Source organism: Rutidosis leptorrhynchoides, chromosome 10 (assembly GCF_046630445.1).
Source record: "Rutidosis leptorrhynchoides isolate AG116_Rl617_1_P2 chromosome 10, CSIRO_AGI_Rlap_v1, whole genome shotgun sequence".
Lineage (NCBI taxonomy): Eukaryota > Viridiplantae > Streptophyta > Magnoliopsida > Asterales > Asteraceae > Rutidosis > Rutidosis leptorrhynchoides.
The window spans coordinates 76,859,593-76,881,557 of NC_092342.1; positions in this window are offsets into that span (position 1 = coordinate 76,859,593).

Here is a 21,965-nt window from a genome sequence, read left to right on the forward strand (position 1 = left end):
TATCTTCTACAACACACATCTCTCTTTCGTTGGTTCTTTCAAATTTGAACATATTGCATGTCTTTCTATTGGTATAATTTAAAGTATACTCTTTCTTCATCTTCATTTTTTCATCTAAACTTTACATCTTCTCTAATTCCTGATGCATCCTTCATCATAATCTACTTTTCATCTTCATGGCAAGGTCAGTGTCTAATATTCAAGATTGTTATTATAATTTCTTCATTTTTCTAAATATATATTATAAGTTTGAAGCTTAATTTTATCTGAGAATGTTTATTGATAATGTTTATATATTGATAAATTAGGTGTTTGTTGAATCCTTCAATTGATTCTTATGTGAACTTCGATATATCAAAGATCAATGATGTGGCTTCATTCTTCTTCAATTGATTCTTTTGTTTATGATTAAGTTTGTTTTATTTCGTATTTAATCAATGTTTGTAAGTTATATAATCTTTTTAGCTTAAGCTAATGGAACTTTAGATTAGTACTCTCAAGGTTGTTTTTTCAACCTTGGTTCTTTAGACATTGGTTCTTTAAAATCATCACAACTTCCTTTAATAAGTCAATCTTTTTAGCTTACTATTTTTATTTGCATTTTTAATTATTATTATTATTAAGTAAATCCAATAAAACTTGTGATTGATTGATTAGCTTAAAGGAAAGTTCTATTGTGATGCATATCAAATGTTTAATTAAATGTCCGAAAGAAAAAGAGTTTTAAATATAGTAATATGCATTATATTTTTCGTGTTGGATGTTTCTACACAACAAATAATCAAAGAACGTGAGTTGAAATCATTTTAAAGCTTAAGGTGTTCTAAATGAAGTGCTTAGTCTTCATGCTATTTCTTTCTCAAATATCAAAAGAGTGTGCTTGGTCTTGGTGCAGCTACACATGAGGTAAGAAATTGTACTAGCATAGTTCTATAGCTTGACCATGATAAATTATGTATTCTCTAAGAGAAAACTAAAACAAACATGCAAAAACAGAAGGCACGTATTCGGTGGGTGCTTGAGGGAGACGAAAATACAAAATTTTTTCATTCGGTCATTCGCAACAACCATAATAAATGTAACATTAGGGGGCTGATTATCAATGGCAGTTGGAATGACAACCCAGAAGCTGTTAAGATAGAAGCCTTCAACCATTTCAGTCATGTTTTCAAAGAGCCATATACGTCGAGACCCTCATTGGTAGAGCTTGATTATCCATCGATCACCCTTGAGGAATCTGCAGGTCTAGAGTGTAGATTTTCAGAACCTGAAATTCTAGAAGCTATAAATGACTGCGGGAGTACCAAAGCGCCTGGACCCGATGGGTTTAATTTGAGGTTCTTCAAGAAATTCTGGGAAGTAATAAAGATTGACCTTATTGAGGCTATTTAATGGTTCTGGGATAAAGGTGAAATTTCTAGAGGATGCAATGCTTCCTTTGTTACCCTTATACCCAAAAAAGCGGACCCGATGAGACTCGGGGATTATCGTCCAATTAGCTTGATTAGTAGCTATTATAAGATAGTAGCTAAAATTCTTTCTAATCATTTAAGGAAGATCTTACCTTCTCTCGTGGGCATGGAACAAAGTGCATTTCTAAGAGGGCGTTACATACTAGACGAGACACTGATAGCAAATGAAACAGTGAATTTTCTCAAAGCCAGCAAGAAAAAAGGGCTCATTTTCAAAGCGGATTTTGAAAAGACATTCGATAGTCTCAATTGGAATTTCCTTCTCGATGTTATGCAATGCATGAGCTTCGGTGACAAATGGAGGAAATGGATCTTGTCTTGCCTCAATTCGGCTTCCATCTCCGTATTTGTCAACGGATCTCCCACAAAGGAGTTCTCATTAGAGAGGGGTGTAAGTCAAGGTGATCCATTATCGCCCTTTCTATTTATCCTAGCTGCGGAAGGCTTGAATATCCTTACTAAGGCGGCATTGGATAAAGGTCTTTTCACAGGTGTTGAGGTCGGGACTGATGAGGTGTTAATTTCGCATCTTCAATACGCGGATGACACCATTTTTTCGGCGAGTGGAACCGTTTGAACGCTTTCAACTTAATGAATCTTCTCGAATGTTTTAAGTTAGCATCAGGTTTAAAAGTTAATTTTCAAAAGAGCTTCCTATACGGTGTCGGGGTTGATCTAGGAGAGCTCACTTCTATGGCTCGTCTCATGGGGTGACAAGTTGGCACGTTCCCATTTACATACCTTGGTTTACCTATCGGATCGAAGATGAAGAAACTAAATGATTGGAGTGTGGTAATCGACAAATTCAATAAGAGACTTTCGGATTGGAAAATGAGAAAGATGTCCTTTGGAGGAAGATTGGTTCTTATTAAATCGGTTCTTACTAGCCTTCCATTGTACTACCTTTCGTTCTTACGTGCTCCGCCTTGTGTGCTAAAACTTCTTGAGAGTGTGAGACGTAACTTCTGGGGCGGATCGGGGTCAAGCCCTTCAATGACTTGGGTCAATTGGGATGGTGTCATAAATTCATTCGATAAGGGCGGGTTGAACATTGGGTCTTGTGGTGGCCTAATGTCGGAAAGTGGGTCCTCTCATTCTCCGACATTAGGTGTTTGGCATAATATTGTTCTCGCAGGTAATGCAATCGAAGACTTGCAAATGCAATTTAAAGCTTCTTTCTCCAAAAAAATTGGTGATGGCGGTTCTACCTCTTTTTGGCATGATAAATGGATTGGAGACAACAGGTTCCCACGCCTCTACAGACTAGACCTACATCCAAACGCAACAATTAAAGAGCTTAGATCAGGTAATGATTCAGATTCGAACAGTCAGTGGTGTTGGAACTGGATTCGTACACCATCAGGTCGAGTCTCTGGTGAATTTGATGCTTTAGTCAGCCTTTTAGCAACATTCAATTCAGATAGCATAAACATGGATACTTGGCGATGTTCACTCTCATCAGATGGTCTGTTCAAGGTAAAAGTGTTATCCTGGGCAATTTACAACCATACTCTTGGATCAAACAGCTCACTTCAAGGTACACTCCGAAATAACCTTGTTCCTAAAAAGATTGAAATTTTCGTTTGGCGTGCCTTAAAAAAGAGGCTTCCCGTAAGGCTTGAGCTTGGTAAGAGAGGCATTGACCTACATAGCGTACGATGCCCTCTTTGTGATGATGATTTGGAATCTATGGAACATATACTTTTCTTTTGTAAACACGCTTACGATGCATGGGATCGAGTGTTCAAGTGGTGGAATATGGGTAGCTTCGCAAACTTCAGCATCTCCGAAATCTTTACTGTCAACGACAAAACATCAATGTCGAGCAATGGCAAGAACATATGGCAAGCATTGGGTTGGATATTCGCGTATCTCATTTGGAAGAATCGGAACTCCATGGTGTTCCAAGGTAAAAATTGGAGTATGCCGGTTGCCCTCAATGAAATTCAAGTCAAATCGTTCGAGTGGATATCGAATAGAATGAAAGGGAAAAATCTCGACTGGTACACTTGGTTGTCTAACCCAAACGTTTATCTCAATTAAGTATGATCCTGTCGTGGTTATTGGCTGCCCCCTCTGCAGCTTATAGTTTCACCAGTATATCTCGTTGTTCTTAGTTAGCTCTCGTGCAGCGGATAGTTTCACCTGTATATCTCGTTGTTCTTAGTTAGCTCTCGTGTCTGTTTATGTTTCGAGTTCATTACTGATTAATGCATAGATGAATCATGAGTCTTTGTAAATGATCTCTATGCCATCTCTGTACTTCGTGGTTTGTTATAAAATCATTGGCTTTTCAAAAAAAAATGTATGTATTCTCTGTATGGTCTTTATTGTGAGATTATAGATTTAATTTCAAATTGGCACGTATAATGAGAATGTTTGTGTTGTATTTGTGTTATGCAGGAGAAACTTGAGTCTGAATTTTGAATTAGTTCTACTGTCATTGTCTTTACTATTATTGGATAGTAGATTAGCAGTTATGTTCATAATGGTATCTAGTGTCATTATTATTATTGGATAGTAGTTATGAATGAGTTATTAATGTATTAGAGAGAGTGAGCTTCTAATTTAGATTTTAAGTAATTACATTTTTTAATTGAAATTGTTTCATTATACATGAATGTTATTGAGTTTATTTTGTTAACGATTTACTATATATATATTTTCTTTCTATTTCGGTAGAGTTTAATAAGGGAGCATTATATGATATTTTAAATTACACGACATGCTTAAATATCTATGAGTGCTTTCTAAGTCGTTATTCTTATCTTCTTTGCAATGTTCTCTTCATCTTCTACAAACAGTTCAAAGTTAGCTAAATAATAATGAAGGTGTTGAACATTACAGCTAAATAATAATGAAGGTGTTGAACATTACTCGATATCCAAAATGTCTTCTCTTAATGAGAAACATGTGATGGATGTGGTCTATTTGTATACTTGCATATGTTCTATTTTTACAACAAATTTTTTTTTTTCCGGTAAGTAGGTGATGAGCGGATGGTAGTGTGGGCCAAAGAGGGCCATGGCCATCCCAATTTTTCGGGCTCTAGTGTAATTTTTTTACTTTTTTATGGGCCAAAGTTTTTTTGCACCATTGGGCCTCCCTTAATTGTCAACATTCAGCCATATCCCACGCTTCGCCACTGGTGATGAGAAGATCTGACATTAAAGAATTTTTATGAGATCATGTCTAGAGGGAGGTACTCTTTTTCTGTAGGTATAACCAAATGCTTGAGTGGCAAAATGGACTATTCAAGTGTCCTGAATAATGGTTTAGAACGGGTACGTAATTTTTAGTATGGCTCCAAACCGAGTGAGTATGGATCCAAACGTGATGAGTTGCGTTTATATATTTATGTTGGTCGTCTTTTTTATGGAGTAATAGATATAATTAACAGGTCAATGAAACTAATATTATAATATAGAATTCTTAGCTAAACTCGTAAATTCAAGGGTCAATGAACTAGTATATGCTAAATGATATAATGGTTCTACAACCCCATTGGTCCAAATGGGTGGCATGATTAAAAATTTTTTTTTTTTTACAAAGTTTTTTTTTTCCTTCTTTTTTTACTAAAAATGTACTCCCTCCGTTTCACTATAAGTGTCCTCATTTAATTTTTAAAGTCTTTCTTTGTTAACTTTAACCGTAAATATCTTTATTCGTGTTCTATAATATTTCATAAAATTTATATCAAAAGATTGGGTAATTAAACGCGATTTATTCATATATAATTTTCAGTAAATAATATTTAACACAAATAAAAAATATTTACGGTCAAAGTTGACGAGAAAAGACTTTGAAAATCAAATGTGGACACTTATGGTGGGACGAAGCGAGTATTAAAAAACAACAATTGCAAGGATCAAATTTGTAACCATTATGCAATTATTTGAAATTACATAGTCATTATTTAAAATTTCACTATATATATATATATATATATATATATATATATATATATATATATATATATATATATATATATATATATATATATATATATATATATATATATATAATGACAACCCTAAAGGTTGTCATCAAGAATTTAGAACATGCTTGTTTTATTTGTACATTTTAATAACCAGTACCCATTAAAATAACTAACTCAAGTATTACTATCTAATGCACATATTTATTTTTTAATAATAATCCTAAGAGTTGTTATTAAAAAATTCATATTTTAAATGATGTAATGATTCTACAAACCCATTGGTCTAAATGGTTGGCATGATTAAACTTATTTTTTTTTCTTTTTTACGAAGTTTTTTTCCTTTTTTTTTTTATACTAAAAATGTATTAAACAACAAACATTGCAAGGACCAAAAACGTGGCTCTAGTTATTGAGTCGACAACAAGAGTCAATTTATTGGGGATTTAACTGACTCTTAGAGCCTAAAGTAAATTTCAGGCAGGATTTAAAATCCATAAAAATTTGATTTTACCATTTTTCATGGCGTCTCAATTTTATTTTTAATTTTATTAAAAAAAATTCCTACTTATTAGCCGGAGGTCCACTCGGAAGCAATCTCTCTATCCGTCGAATAGAGAGATGGATGACTTTCTCTACTTTTGAGAGTGTTTTCACTCTGGGTGGAGAAATGACTTGTCTTTATTCTCGGATAGGTGAAGGATTGTCTACATATCACCTCCCACATACACCACCTATGTGGTATTGGGTTTTGTTGTTGTTGTTGTTGTTGTTGTTGTATTGCAAGGACCAAAAATTGTAACCATTATGTCATTATTTGAAATTGCATAGTCAATATTTGAAATTGGATAATCATAATTTGAAATTGTATATTAATATTGTATAGTAATAGTAATATTTTAAAATTGCATTATCATTACTTGAAATTGCATTGTTAATATATGAAATTGCATAATCATTATTTAAAATTGAATATTGAAATCGCATTGGTATTATTTGAAATTGTATATATTATTTTCAAGTGAAGAAATAATTTAAAATTGCAAATAAAATTTTTTACTGTGAACCTACCAAAAAATGTTATCTAAAATTGTATGTCAAACATCAACATAATATTTTGTTGAGAAGAAAGGAGTAAGAAAATGAAACTAGAATACTACATAAAGCTATTTTTGCATTTGGATATGTGGAACCATTAATTATTTTGAACGAGCCCAATGATGCTGGGCCAACATAACATGTAGACTAACATCCTATCACGAAAAATAACACTCCGTACATCTTTAGAAATGTCCAAATAAGCTACAAAATTTTAAAATTATTTTTAGTGTCAGTTTTATTCTTTACTAGCTGAAGACCCGCGAATTTACGGGGCTTTATGAGGGTTTAATCAAGAGTAATGTTTATAATTAATGTATTAAATTAAAGTAATAGTGTTAGTTATCTTATATTAAATCTAGAAAAGCTAAAATAAAAAAAATAAAACATCTATATACAGAGAATAAAATTTAAAGTTCAACGTTGTATAAAAAATTAAACCAGTTCAATATGCAATCTTATGTTCCAATCTTCAATACAGATACTAACAAAGTATCATAAATCAGCTCAATGACACAAAATGTAGTTACAGAAATTAGCGACCAAGTAAATCGAAAGACATGTGACGTTCTAGAGAGCTTGTTTCCTTAAGCTACGTTGTAGAGATACTATAGTCGACTCTCATTTATAATCCTATTAGCAAAATAAATTGTTAGTACATCCTCTAAAATGATGTAATTGATCAACTAACAATAAATAATAACGCACCTCCTGGCAAAAAAAAAAAAATAAAAAAAAAAATAAAAAATTTTAAGTGACCAATTTCTTTAGCTCACATGTAATTTGCTTTTTAAAGGGGGCGATATGTATCACTTGAACTATCGAATATTGCATTTTTTGTATTTCTAAACTTTGTTAATTTTTCAACCTTATTTCATCTCAATGTCTTGATCTTGGCATTCTTGCAGGAAAAAACCACTTCTGTTAGGAACAGGAAAACCTATTCGTAACACAACAATGTTAAATTGAAAGTGTTGACTACCATGGTCATAGAACTTTCAGGAAAGAACAATCAAAAAACCATGAACAAATCAGATAAGGTATACTGACAGAAATGTATGCTATGTTTAGGGACATTTAAACTATCAGACAAGACTTACCTGCATGTAACGCTCTATTGTAAAGGTCATATATACACCTGTAAATCAGCTGAAAATAATGAAAAACTCATTGAACCATACCGTTTTACTAAACACTGATAGGGTGAACTTACCATGAAATTTTGATGTTGGTAAATTCTCATTGGCACAAACAAACAATACTTTTCAGAATAGGCAAAAACATACCAAGAGGACTTTGTCATAAGTGGTCAGACCAACTTTATTAAAAATGCTATGTAACACTTTGTTTTGTCAGATAAAGGTAGGCGTATAAGGTGTATCCTTTATTTTCTTAACCTAAGTAGACAGTTGCTTATTGCATTTCAGACGGATAGTATAGTCACAAACAGAAATACTAAGAAAATGTACTTGAGATAAGAACATAGAGTACTTTATTCCATAGTTGACCTAACATGATGCAATAAATAAAAAATCATTCGTAATAAGCCCATGAAAACTTACAATCAAACAATCTTACAGTCAAATAGACTGTAGCCAAATATACGAAAACACAAGAAAGGGGATTTCAACTAATCATTAAAATAAACACATCCAGTTTAACACTTAGCATATACATAATATGGTAAAAGTCCCTAAACCCATATTAGCTTGAAGTTACAAATTTTTGTTGACGGTTACCTGAGTCAATGAAGAGCATCTTTTTTGCTCCTGTTGGGTTTGTGAGGTGTGTCATTTTAGGTGAGTGGCGGAGCTTCAGTGGGTGGAGGTGTGTATCAGCATCTGTTGATTGGAAGATGCCATCTACAATGAATTCGTTGAGTGATTTCTTTTTCTTATATCTTTTGTTGCCATACTTTGTCTAATAAATGACATGTTATCTCTGCTGATATATGCACTTGATGGTGTTGCGTCTATCGTTCTTATTCGTTGTTAACCGTCTCGTTGTTGTGTTTGTTGTTGTAGAATTTTTGGCACGATGAATTATAGATCTGGTAAGTAATGAAGCTACTATGTAGTGGATGTTGTTTTTTGGTACTTTGACAAAGGCAAAAGCAAGGAAGGTACATACACTCCTTTTGACATTTCGTTGAGCACTAACGTCCTGCAAGTTGATATTAACTTCTGGTGTGATTAAAGTTAAAAATCATGAATAGTTAGTTACTTCAAAGGTGTTTAGAATATGTTACTTAAAAGTATATTTTCACATATTTGTTGCTGTGTCCAAAATATTTTAATAAATCTTGACAAAAAAATATATAACAGTTGAAGCTAATATTTTAAATGTGGTAGCAATTTTGACCCACTCAAGAGTTCATGAGCTTAATCAGCTAAAATTTTATAAGAAATGTGGGGATAACTGAAGGTTGTGAATAGGGGCAAAAATATGTGTCCACTTAAGTAATGGCTTACCAGTGGACTTATTTTTTTTTTTTTTTTGTTCAGTGAACTAACAAAAAAGAGTATGCATAGTGGACACTGGAAAGCAATCAGATACTTGTACTTATTACAGGTGGTTTGCAATACATGTATGTAACATATAAGGCATTAATGGAATCATACCTGTTATAACAATATTATCCGAGTCATTGCATCTCTGAAAAAGCAAGGATGCCTAAATTTGTTACGGTTATCCTGCTTCTTATTATCCGAGTCTGTCATTTGAGGTACTTGTATGATCCAGCAGTATTATATTTTGCAAAATCGTTTAAATAACATAGTCTGCAATAGATCAGTAAATAATTATCAAATGTGTGTATGTAAGAAATGAGGGTGGGTTAAAACCTGAAAGTCTTTCATGCTGGCTAGAAAGTCTTTGTACGCTATATTTAAGGTACAATTATGCTCTTGATCATGTGTGGAGGCTGCAAGTTGCAAACCCAATATAGGATGGTCAAAACTCAGACAAAATGGTGAAAGTCAAACTTGGTCAACATCCGAGTACTGCCCGAGTTGTCTAGTACTGCCAAAAAAGTGTCGACCAAGTACTCCCTAAAAAGTTCCCGAGATTTGCTACATTGACTTTTTGACCTTTTTTTAATTACTAAATATGCTAATTATAAGTATAACTACAAAAATATAATATTATTCAATAATTATGTAGGGATGTAATAAAAACCATTTTAGCTATCTTTCTGTATTTTAATGTGGTGTGTTAAAGATCAAAGATAATCCGAATTCGAAACCTTTGAGATTACGGTTTATGGCAAGTACCTGATGCATTTCCCATGTGCTTCATGTCTCTGAAACCAATGGTGACAGCTATACATAAAATCATGAGCATCCGGTTGATCTCGGGTATGTATACGTGACCATGAATCTTGTGGGAGGTATGCACACTTTGACACTTGGAAACCAACTGAGCGATTGACTTTGGTTAATAATCGAAAATGTTCCACATATGATGATTTACACTTTGACTCTTGGAAAACAACTGAAGCAAAAATGGCTATTGCAAGCACATGCCACATCAAACTTTCTGTATCACGCGTCATAATGCAAAATTGCTTCATAATTTACATCTTGACCATGTAATAATAGTCAAACAAATAATCAAATACCTAGTACAGAAACATAATAGCTAATTGAATCGGCGTTCTGGTAATGTTTTGATAAGTACGCTGCTTGACCCATGTAAGCAAGTATAAGTGCAGGATGTCAGGATAGACAGAAATGTGAACGCAATCTGTGAGGGCAAAATAGGCAAATAAAAAATTACAATAAATATCAAGCACCAAAATTCAAAGATGCCCATTTAAAGCCCATTGAATTGTACCTGAATTGCAGCATAAGAGAAGTGACCAAGGTCTGCAAACATTGCTTCTGAGCCTGCAAGTGCAGTTCATCATTTGTCACATATCTTTGACCTTTTGGGTCAAACATATCATGAAGACATCTTGATCATGTGTGGAGGCTGCAAGTTACAAACCCATTATAGGATATACCTTGATTGACATAAAATGCAATGTATCCAAATTTCAAAGAAGAACCTCACCAGCATTACGACTCTTAAGAATCTGCATAAAAGATGCAACAGAACTTTGAAATCTTAGCCCACATAGTTGGTGTAAATCATTCATAATTTTTATAGTTATAAAAAAATACACAAAATCTACATCCTTGATGGATAAACAAATTAAAATGTTTACCTGACAGAGGCCCATGAATGCAGAGGTTTTGCAAGAACACTGAATATGATCATAAAATTTCTCAAATTAGAGTAAATAAATAACTAAACCCAGAATACAAAATTCAAATAAAATATAGGTAAAACACTATTGTTACCAAGCGAATGGCTACTACATTGCTAACAGAAGCAGAAAATTATGATAACAAAAATAGAACTTGATTAGTAAAGTTAGAATTTTGTGAAATATACAATGTAGACACCTCATAGTTATCAGAAAATACAACATTTTGTGGTTATTACTTGTTTTCAACACAATTACCATACCGTTGAGGTTACTCAATTTGGTCCACAATGTTTTTAAATATACAATATATATTTTTTGAGGATTAGTTGTGGAACAACTGTTGTAGTAACATGTACGCGTGTCATCGAACACGACCACTATTCCTTCGCAAGTGAATCTGTCTTTATGCGTTTGTATTTATGAAGCAGTATTGAGCGTTATAACAAAAATAACAGTTTTTAAAGAGAAAAAAAAAAGAAATTATTATGAGTAGTTGATCATATTTTTCTTTGTATTATTGTTTACCTCGTAGGCGACCTTTGTTTTGTAACGTAAGTGTGGGTGTCAGTGGCAGTGTTTTTTTGACTTTATTGTACCTGTTCGTCTATTAGCATAGCACAACAACCTCTTGGTGTTAGATTCATTGGATTCTTTGCCACCCATTTTCTGTAAACCCTGACTTTGATGGTCACATGTGCTTGGCCAACTCTAAGAGTGTTAACAGAAGTTATTTGAGCCATTCTGTAATGAAAACGTTTGTTAATCACAGTTAAAGTTACAGGAAGTTTTACATATTAAGTTTAAAGATATGGTAATAAACAGTACATTATTTTCGCCAGCCTCGTTTAAAATAGACCGGCTACTATTCTTTTTTCTTTGTTTTTTTTGGAAGAAGACAAAATCATAAAAGCAAAAAAATCGATAAAGCAAGTAGGGACGAAAACAAACGAAAGACTAACATTTGCGGAGGTATACATGTCTTGAAACATATCTTCAGCAGAGATGAAATGAATACTAAAAGTGAAACAACCCAACCCGTATTCCATACGATAAATTTTTTTTTTTAAAATAATACACATTTACGCGCCAATTAAATATGAAACCATTTCACACGTTCGTTGGAACATACATCAAGTTTTAGTGTTTACAAAATGCACAAAGGCCATTAACGAATGAGATACAAGTTTGACCAATACAAAAATGATAGTTTTAAACCAAACAACACATCGAGCATGGTTTGGGACTAAACTACCCAAAACGCTAGGCCAACTTCCAAAAGCTCCAACAAAACATCATCAAAGGACACCTAATGCCCGATAACCCCCTTGCCCTTATCCACACCTGCATCTAAAAAGATAAACAACGAGAGGGGTAAGCTAATGCTTAGTGAATGCAATAATTATACATGTACATATATAACCTAGTTATTTGCAACCACTTACGCAACACCGCATACAAGCTAGCAATACGACGACCATGCAAACATCATGCATAAACTACTATCCACAATTTACAAGAAGCTAGCAACACCAATAGCATATAGTTCAATATTAATTATGCTAATGCCAAACTCACACAACCATGGTTAACCAATAGTAAAAGGAATGGTACTCGAATTTCCCATCGGTGTTCATAACAACCGTTAGTGCACAACACATATATCACTAACCCTTGGACAACACATATCAGTTTATAAAATCGTTAGTGTACAACACATATAACACTAAATCGGACAACACATATCCATTCATAAATCATTAGTGTACAACACATATAACACTAAATTGGACAACATATATCCGTTCTTAAAACCGTTAGCGTACAACACATATAGCACTAACTAGGACAACGCATATCCTTACGTACAAATAAGCACATCATATACGTACAAGTATACTTATTCCACTCACCTTAACACCTCGGTGGTGATTTAATGCTTCCGAAGACTTCAAAGCAAAGTACCTATTTACATAAGTACACATTCAATTACACACTAGTGGAATTAACCACATTACACAATACTTGAGCATTTAATGACTCAATTCGCATTAAATGACTCAACCACACTAAAACCGCCCTTAAATGGCCAAGACCCGACTTTAACCACTAAAGCTAGTGAATTAAAGTCTTCCAACCTCAACTAACACAAACTTAGGGGAATTCATACCCATTTCACCCAAACTTGGTCAACTAGTACATTTTGACCCATTTTAATTACTTAGCCTCGCAATCAACTCAAACTTACCCATTAACACTTCTTTCATAAATCCAAAAGTGTATTAGTGACTAGCAATACCATTTGACACTTACAACCTCAAATCACAAGATCAAAACCCTAGTTTGTGGCCATTAGGGTTTCATTACAACAACATAACCCAAATTCATCCATTTTACCCTCAAATGGGTCATACAAGTCTCTAGTAACCAAAACCCTAGCCATTAACCAATTAAAACTTAAAACATAAAGTTAGAACTTACCGAGACTATCAACGTGTAGCTAGAGACACAAGGAACAACTTTAATTCTTGCTCCAAAGATCAACCCTCAATCCTTCACTCTCCAATCTCACTTTTAATTCAAATGGGTTTTAAGTTTTGAGAGAGAAAATGAAAGAAAATAGAAAAAGGAAATGAATTAAATGAACAAGTGGTGCAAATTTAATGCTCCAATCTGATCTAGATGTCAAATTAACAAATTGCCCCTCAAAATCTCTTAAAAAGAGCTAAGTCCGGATCCTGTCCAGCAGTACTGCTGCGGCGCGGCTCATTCATCGTGGCGCGATGTATAAAGGGAAAACAGACCCTTCATAACTCATTCTCTGATCCAGGTTAGCTTACTATGCCGTGGCGCGGACCACTTTGTCGCGACGCGGCTTAAAGCTGCACCTGAACAGCTCGACCACCTTAAGCAAATTTTGATTTTTATTTAATTGTACACTCCATTCCCGCTTCATATATTCGTCTAACCCTCAACAATAGTCTCACAAGACTTAACGCTATCAAAACTCATGTATAAACCTGTGTATGCGCATATTGTCAAGCATATATACGTATATACACATATCTACACACATATCTATACATTTATACATAAACTAACGAGTTACAAATGTACTAATGATTAAGTATGTACCTTTAGACATGTACGGAGAAACGGGATGTTACAACTCTCCCTCACTTGAATCGGAGCGCGTCCTCGCAATCCAAGCCGCATGACAAGAAGGAAGATAAACCAACACAAACTCTTTGGGCTCTCAAGTAAACTCGAAACCCTTACTACGACGCCATTGAACTTTAAAAGTCCTAACCTCTTTATGTCTCAACCTTTTGACCTTCTCATCAAGTATAGCAATCGGTTCCTCAATGTACTCTAACTTATTGTTTAGCTCGATCTCGCCTAATGGCACCCAAGATGAATCATCCGCAAGACACTTACGGAGATGGGAAACATGAAATGTATTATAGATCCCCGCAAGCTCTTCGGGTAATTCTAAACGATACGCGACTTCACCAACACGAGCTAAAACCTTAAATGGTCCAATAAACCGAGGAGCTAACTTCCCCGTTTTCGAAATTGAATAATACCTTTCCATGGCGAAACCTTAAGCATCACCATGTCACCTTCTTGGAATTCGATCGTTCGTCTACGTTTGTCGGCATACGACTTTTGCCTATCTTGAGCCTTTTTCAAATGCTCTCGAATCATATCAATCTTGCTATTCGTCTCTAAAACCAAATCGGTACTCCTGATTTCCTTTTGTCCCACTTCACCCCAACAAATCGGGGTTCGACATCTACGCCCATAAAGCATCTCATATGGCGGTATCCCGATACTAGTATGATAACTATTATTGTACGAGAATTCCACCAAAGGCAAGTGCTCATCCAACTACCACCGAAATCAATAATGCACGCTCGTAACATATCTTCCAAAGTTTGATTCGTACGTTCGGTTTGACCGTCCGTTTGAGGATGGTATGCCGTGCTCAACTTCAATTGTGTACCCATATCTTCGTGAAACTTTTCCCAAAACCGAGATGTAAAACGGGTATCTCGATCCGAAATAATAGATATAGGAACCCCGTGTCGAGAGATGACTTCCTTGATAAACAACTTAGCCAACGTCTCCGACGATATCGCTTCCTTAATGGGAAGAAACAAAGCACTTTTCGTCAATCGATCAACTATAACCCAAATCGAATCAAATTGAGTTCTCGCCGTTTTAGGTAACTTTGTGATGAAATACATGGTAATGTGCTCCCATTTCCATTTCGGGATTTCTAACAGTTGCAACTTACCATACGGCTTTTGGTGTTCGGCTTTGACTTGCAAACATGTAACACATTGTTCAACATATTTTACGACATCGCGTTTCATGCTTGGCCACCAATAATCCTTCCTCAAGTCAAGATACATTTTCGTCGCGCCCGGATGAATGGAATACTTTGACTTATGCGCTTCATCAAGTAGCACTTGTCGATAATCACCCATCTTAGGCACCCACACTCTTCCTTGAAAAGACAACAACCCACGCGTACCCATAGTAATGAATTCCGATTGTCCCACAATTTGTTCCGCATGCTTGTTGTGAACATAAGCCTCTATTTGAATCACACCAAGTTTTTTCAAGAAAATCGTTAGTAATAATCATACGTAACAATCCCAATCATAACGCCGGGTGATGACTCTTTCGAATTAACGCATCCGCGACCACATTCGCCTTGCCCGGATAATAAAGTATCTCACAATCATAGTCTTTTACCACATCCATCCACCTACATTGACGATGATTCAAATCTCGTTGATTAAAGAGATGTTTCAAACTCTTATGATCCGAATAAATCGTACTTTTGACACCATACAAGTAATGGCACCACATTTTCAACGCATGTACCACCGCAGCCAATTCAAGATCATGAGTCGGGTATCTCTTTTCGTGTTCCTTTAATTGCCGAGAGGCATAAGCGATGACTTTACCCCTTTGCATAAGAACACAACCGAGCCCATTTAGAGAAGCATCACAATAAACCGTCATGTCTTCCACACCTTCCAGCAACACCAACACCGGAGCTTGACACAACTTCTCCTTTAACAATTGAAAAGCAATTTCTTGTTCGTTCTCCCAAACAAACCTCGCGTTCTTCCTCGTCAATTTCGTCAATGAAGAAGCGATCTTAGAAAAGTCTTGGATAAACAGACGATAATAACCGGCCAATCCGAGAAAACTTCGGATTTCCGTAGGCGTATTCGGTTGTCTCCAAATCTTCACCGTCTCTATCTTCCCCGGATCTACTTGAATACCGTCTTTGTTCACAATGTGACCAAGGAATTGAACCTCCCTTAGCCAAAATTCACATTTGGAGAACTTAGCATACAACTTCTCCTTTCATAACTTCTTCAATACTTCGCGCAAATGACGTTCATGTTCGTTCATACTCTTCGAATAAACAAGTATATCGTCGATGAACACAATTACCGACTTGTCCAACATAGGTTGGAACACTCGGTTCATAAGGTCCATGAATGCCGCCGGTGCATTCGTAAGACCAAAAGGCATAACCACAAACTCAAAATGCCCATAACGTGTTTGAAAAGCCGTTTTCTCAATATCTTCCTCACGGACCCGCATTTGGTGATAGCCGGACCGTAGGTCAATTTTAGAGAAATACGTTGCACCTTGGAGTTGGTCAAACAAATCGTCAATACTAGGCAAAGGATAACGATTCTTGATCGTCACTTTATTCAACTCCCGGTAATCGATGTACATCCGCATACTACCATCCTTCTTTTTCACGAATAAAACCGGAGCGCCCCATGGCGAAGCACTCGGTCGAATAAAACCCTTTTCAAGCAACTCTTGGGTTTGATTTAACAACTCTTGCATTTCCGTTGGTACTAAACGATAAGGATTTTTAGCAATGGGAGTAGCCCCCGGAACCAACTCAATGCGAAATTCAACTTGTCTTTCCGCCGGAACACCCGGTAACTCATCCGGAAAAACGTCTTCAAATTCACTAACCACCGTAATTTCATGAATGGGTGGTGACTCATCACAAGTATCAACAACATGGGCAAGAAAGGCCATGCCACCACTAACAAGGAAACGACGTGCCCGTGCAAAAGAACATATCGGCACAAGTCTTCTTCGCTTATCGCCATGAATAATTAACTCTCCCCCACTTGGGGTCTTCACACGAATAAATTTTTCATGGCATGCAATATCGGCTCTATTATGATCGAGCCAATCCATACCCACAACAATATCGAAATCACCCAAGGTCATCGGAATGAGATCTATCTTAAAGTTTTTGGCACCAAACACAACATCACAATTTTTACACACGTCGACCACTAGCACCGTCTTGCCGTCCGCTATTTCGACTTCTACTGGACGACTTAACTTAGCTAACGGTCTATTAAGTTTAGGCACAAATTTAGGAGACACAAACGACAAATTTGCCCCGCTATCGAAAAGAATCCTTGCCGGATTAGAATCGACCATGAAAGTACCTGAGACAACTTCGTTCGATTGTTTGGCTTCATCATTGGTCATCAAATAGTTGTGACCCCTCACCGTACCCGCCGCCTTCTCTAACCGCTTAACATTATCATTGCGCAACTAGGGACACTCGGGCCTTTTGTGCCCTTCTTTACCACAATTGAAACAAGTAAATTTGGGTGTGGAAGATGAGTTGGGGCAATCATGAGAGATGTGACCTTTTTGCCCACAAGTATAGCAAGTGGGTACATGACCACCGGAGCCACCTTTCTTCACACTATTAACACTTTCGGAGCCCTTCTTGTTCTTTTTGTTGGAAAAGCTCGATTGACTCGAATTCTCGAACTTCCTCTTTCCAAAAGTAAAACTATTCTTTCTCAACACAAGCGCTTCAAAACCCTTCGCCATATTGAACAATTCATCAAAGCTCTTCACCACGTTCACACTAATTTTCTCTTGATAGTTATCATTTAAGATTCGATAGAAATATTCTTTCAACATTTTATCATTCCCGACATACTCCGGGCAAAATTGGCTCTTGGACAAAAACACGGATTTGAGAGTGTTCAAATCCATCGACCCTTGCCTCAAGGAACGTAGTTCATCCTTAAGCCTAGTAAGATCGGCCGAAGTTCGTACTCATCGAAAAACTCCGCCTTGAATTCATCCCATGTGAACTCCATACATTGTTCTTCGCCATATACTTGGATTTTCGCGTCCCACCATAACTTAGCATCTCCCCTTAACATACTACACCCGTACCTTGTCTTCTTATCAAGAGGACATTCGCAAGTACGGAAAGCCCCTCCATATCGGAGATCCAACGGGCACTTTTAAGAGGATCTCTTTCGCCATCAAAAGTGGGAGGTTGAGAATCCTTGAAGTTCTTATAGAAAAAGTCTCGTCTTCCCGCATTATCTTCGTGAAGAACGGCCTTAACTTGTTCCTTTACCACCCCGACTAGTTGATCGTCGATTGAGTCTAGAAACATCTTCTTGATCTCCACAAGATACTCCGCCTTTTGACTTTTAAGAATGGCCTCAATCTTGGCCGTCAACTCGGCGTCCTCACTTGTATCCCCGTTACCATTATCGGGTCCATTTCTCATCTTCATTCTATAAAACAAAATGGATTAAACGATGAAACAAAAGAACATAACACGCATGCATATACGTATACACCACACTACTCCATCTTACTCAACAATCGTCGTACATTACTTGTTTGACACGATTTGCACCCGTAACAATGGTAGCTAATCATTGTTATGCGAGCACGTCGCATTAACTTGCTAGTACAATGTCCATCTCGCTTGATGATTTCAACTACAACACAAAACAATTGGTGCAAGGTTAAATCACATAAACCTAAGCACTAACAATTCCTGATACTCGTAGTCCTACAAGTCCCGCTTAAAGCGCATAAACATAAAAGTCTAAGTCTAGGAACCTATCTCAAGTCGCCTAAATCCCTTAGACCATGCTCTGATACCACTTGAAACAACCCAACCCGTATTCCATACGATAAATTTTTATTTTTTTTAAATAATACACATTTACGCGCCAATTAAATATGTAACCATTCCACACGTTCGTTGGAACATACAACAAGTTTTAGTGTTTACAAAAGGCACAAAGGCCATTAACGAATGAGATACAAGTTTGACCAATACAAAAATGATAGTTTTAAACCAAACAACACATCGAGCATGGTTTGGGACTAAACTACCCAAAACGCTAGGCCAACTTCCAAAAGCTCTAACAAAACATCATCAAAGGACACCTAATGCCCGATAATCCCCTTGCCCTTATCCACACCTGCATCTAAAAAGATAAACAACGAGAGGGGTAAGCTAATGCTTAGTGAATGCAATAATTATACATGTACATATATAACCTACTTATTTGCAACCACTTACGCAACACCGCATACAAGCTAGCAATACGACGACCATGCAAACATCATGCATAAACTACTATCCACAATTTACAAGAAGCTAGCAACACCAATAGCATATAGTTCAATATTAATTATGCTAATGACAAACTCACACAACCATGGTTAACCAATAGTAAAAGGAATGGTACTCGAATTTCCCATCGGTGTTCATAACAACCGTTAGTGCACAACACATATATCACTAACCCTTGGACAACACATATCCGTTTATAAAATCGTTAGTGTACAACACATATAACACTAAATCGGACAACACATATCCATTCATAAATCATTAGTGTACAACACATATAACACTAAATTGGACAACATATATCCGTTCTTAAAACTGTTAGCGTACAACACATATAGCACTAACTAGGACAACGCATATCCTTACGTACAAATAAGCACATCATATACGTACAAGTATACTTATTCCACTCACCTTAACACCTCGGTGGTGATTTAATGCTTCCGAAGACTTCAAAGCAAAGTACCTATTTACATAAGTACACATTCAATTACACACTAGTGAAATTAACCACATTACACAATACTTGAGCATTTAATGATTCAATTCGCATTAAATGACTCAACCACACCAAAATCGCCCTTAAATGGCCAAGACCCGACTTTAACCACTAAAGCTAGTGAATTAAAGTCTTCTAACCTCAACTAACACAAACTTAGGGTAATTCATACCCATTTCACCCAAAGTAGGTCAACTAGTACATTTTGACCCATTTTAATTACTTAGCCTCGCAATCAACTCAAACTTACCCATTAACACTTCTTTCATAAATTCAAAAGTGTATTAGTGACTAGCAATACCATTTGACACTTACAACCTCAAATCACAAGATCAAAACCCTAGTTTGTGGCCATTAGGGTTTCATTACAACAACATAACCCAAATTCACCCATTTTACCCTCAAATGGGTCATACAAGTCTCTAGTAACCAAAACCCTAGCCATTAACCAATTAAAACTTAAAACATAAATTTAAAACTTACCGAGACTATCAACGTGTAGCTAGAGACACAAGGACCAACTTTAATTCTTGCTCCAAAGATCAACCCTCAATCCTTCACTCTCCAATCTCACTTTTAATTCAAATGGGTTTTAAGTTTTCGGAGAGAAAATGAAAGAAAGTAGAAAAAAGAAATGAATTAAATGAACAAGTGGTGCAGATTTAATGCTCCAATCTGATCTAGACATCAAATTACCAAATTGCCCCTCAAAATCTCTTAAAAAGAGCTAAGTCCGGATCCTGTCCAGCAGTACTGCCGCGGCGCGGCTCATTCGTCGCGGCGCGACGTATAAAGGGAAAACAGACCCTTCATAACTCATTCTCTTATCCAGGTTTGCTTGCTATGCCGCGGCGCGGACCACTTTGTCGCAGCGCGGCTTAAAGCTGCACCTGAACAGCTCGACCACCTTAAGCAAATTTTGATTTTTATTTAATTGTACACTCCATTCCCGCTTCATATATTCGCCTAACCCTCAACAATAGTCTCACAATACTTAACGCTATCAAAACTCATGTATAAACCTGTATATGCGCATATTGTCAAGCATTTCTACGTATATACACATATCTACACACATATCTATACATTTCCACATAAACTAACGAGTTACAAATGTACTAATGATTAAGTATATACCTTTAGACGTGTACGGGGAAACGGGATGTTACAAAAAGAATATCCAGCAATATACAATCTAACATTAGCACACATAATAAAAGGCTGCAAATAGAACTATTAGCACATTCTTTTACTGTGCGACATGTATCATCTTAATAATTGTAGGAATTCATCTATTTTGAGATGGTTATTAGTTGATTTGAGTAAAAGACCAATTTTTCCAGCTGGGTCACACCATTTTTTTAGAAAATCAAATCAACTCTTCAAAATGAAAATATGAAGCAAGCAGAAAGGTACATGTAGATGGATTACGCGTGAACGTCATCATCGATTTCAACCATTTCAACCATCATGAAAAGCAGTACCTTTTGATCATCATCGATTGATCTTTATCATTATCGTTCATCATCATCATCGTCAGTTATCATCTTCGTTGATTATGAGACTCTGATTCTTTTACAATCGCTGAAGCAAATCCGACGATGGAGAATCTGTATCACCTGCACACATAAAACTAACATATTAATTACCTTGATTTTCTTCAACAATTTGTTATGAATTAAGAGTTGTCTTCAATTAAGACTCCAAATCCACGAAAAAGAAACCCTAATTTAAGGCTGTCGTTGGTAGTAGTTGAGGGAAAAAGAAAAGAGATGTGATGATAAAATCGTGATAAGTGAATTGGTGTAAACCCTAATTGATGAACTAATCAAGTTGTGATTTGAACACAGCCGATATTGAATGTTTGTGAAATTAGTGAACGGATCGAAAACATGATTATGATTCAGAGAGAGTGTATGATTGAAAATACCTAGGGAGCTTATTCTGATTAAACCCCTAAATTTAGAATTGAGATGCACGTGCTTTTTCTGCTATCTTGTATAAGGGTAGTTTCGTAATTAAACAATTCAATGCTAGAATTATGAGGTCATTAGAAAGATTAGGAGAAAATTAAGGGTCTAGATCATTAATAATTAATTTAATAGATGGCTAAGATTTGTTTTGCTATCTAAAATGATCTATGTTAGCTTTTGTTATTATATATAGAATAGATAGATTATTATTACAACAACAACAACAACAACAATACCTAATCCCACAAATGTAGGGTATGGGGG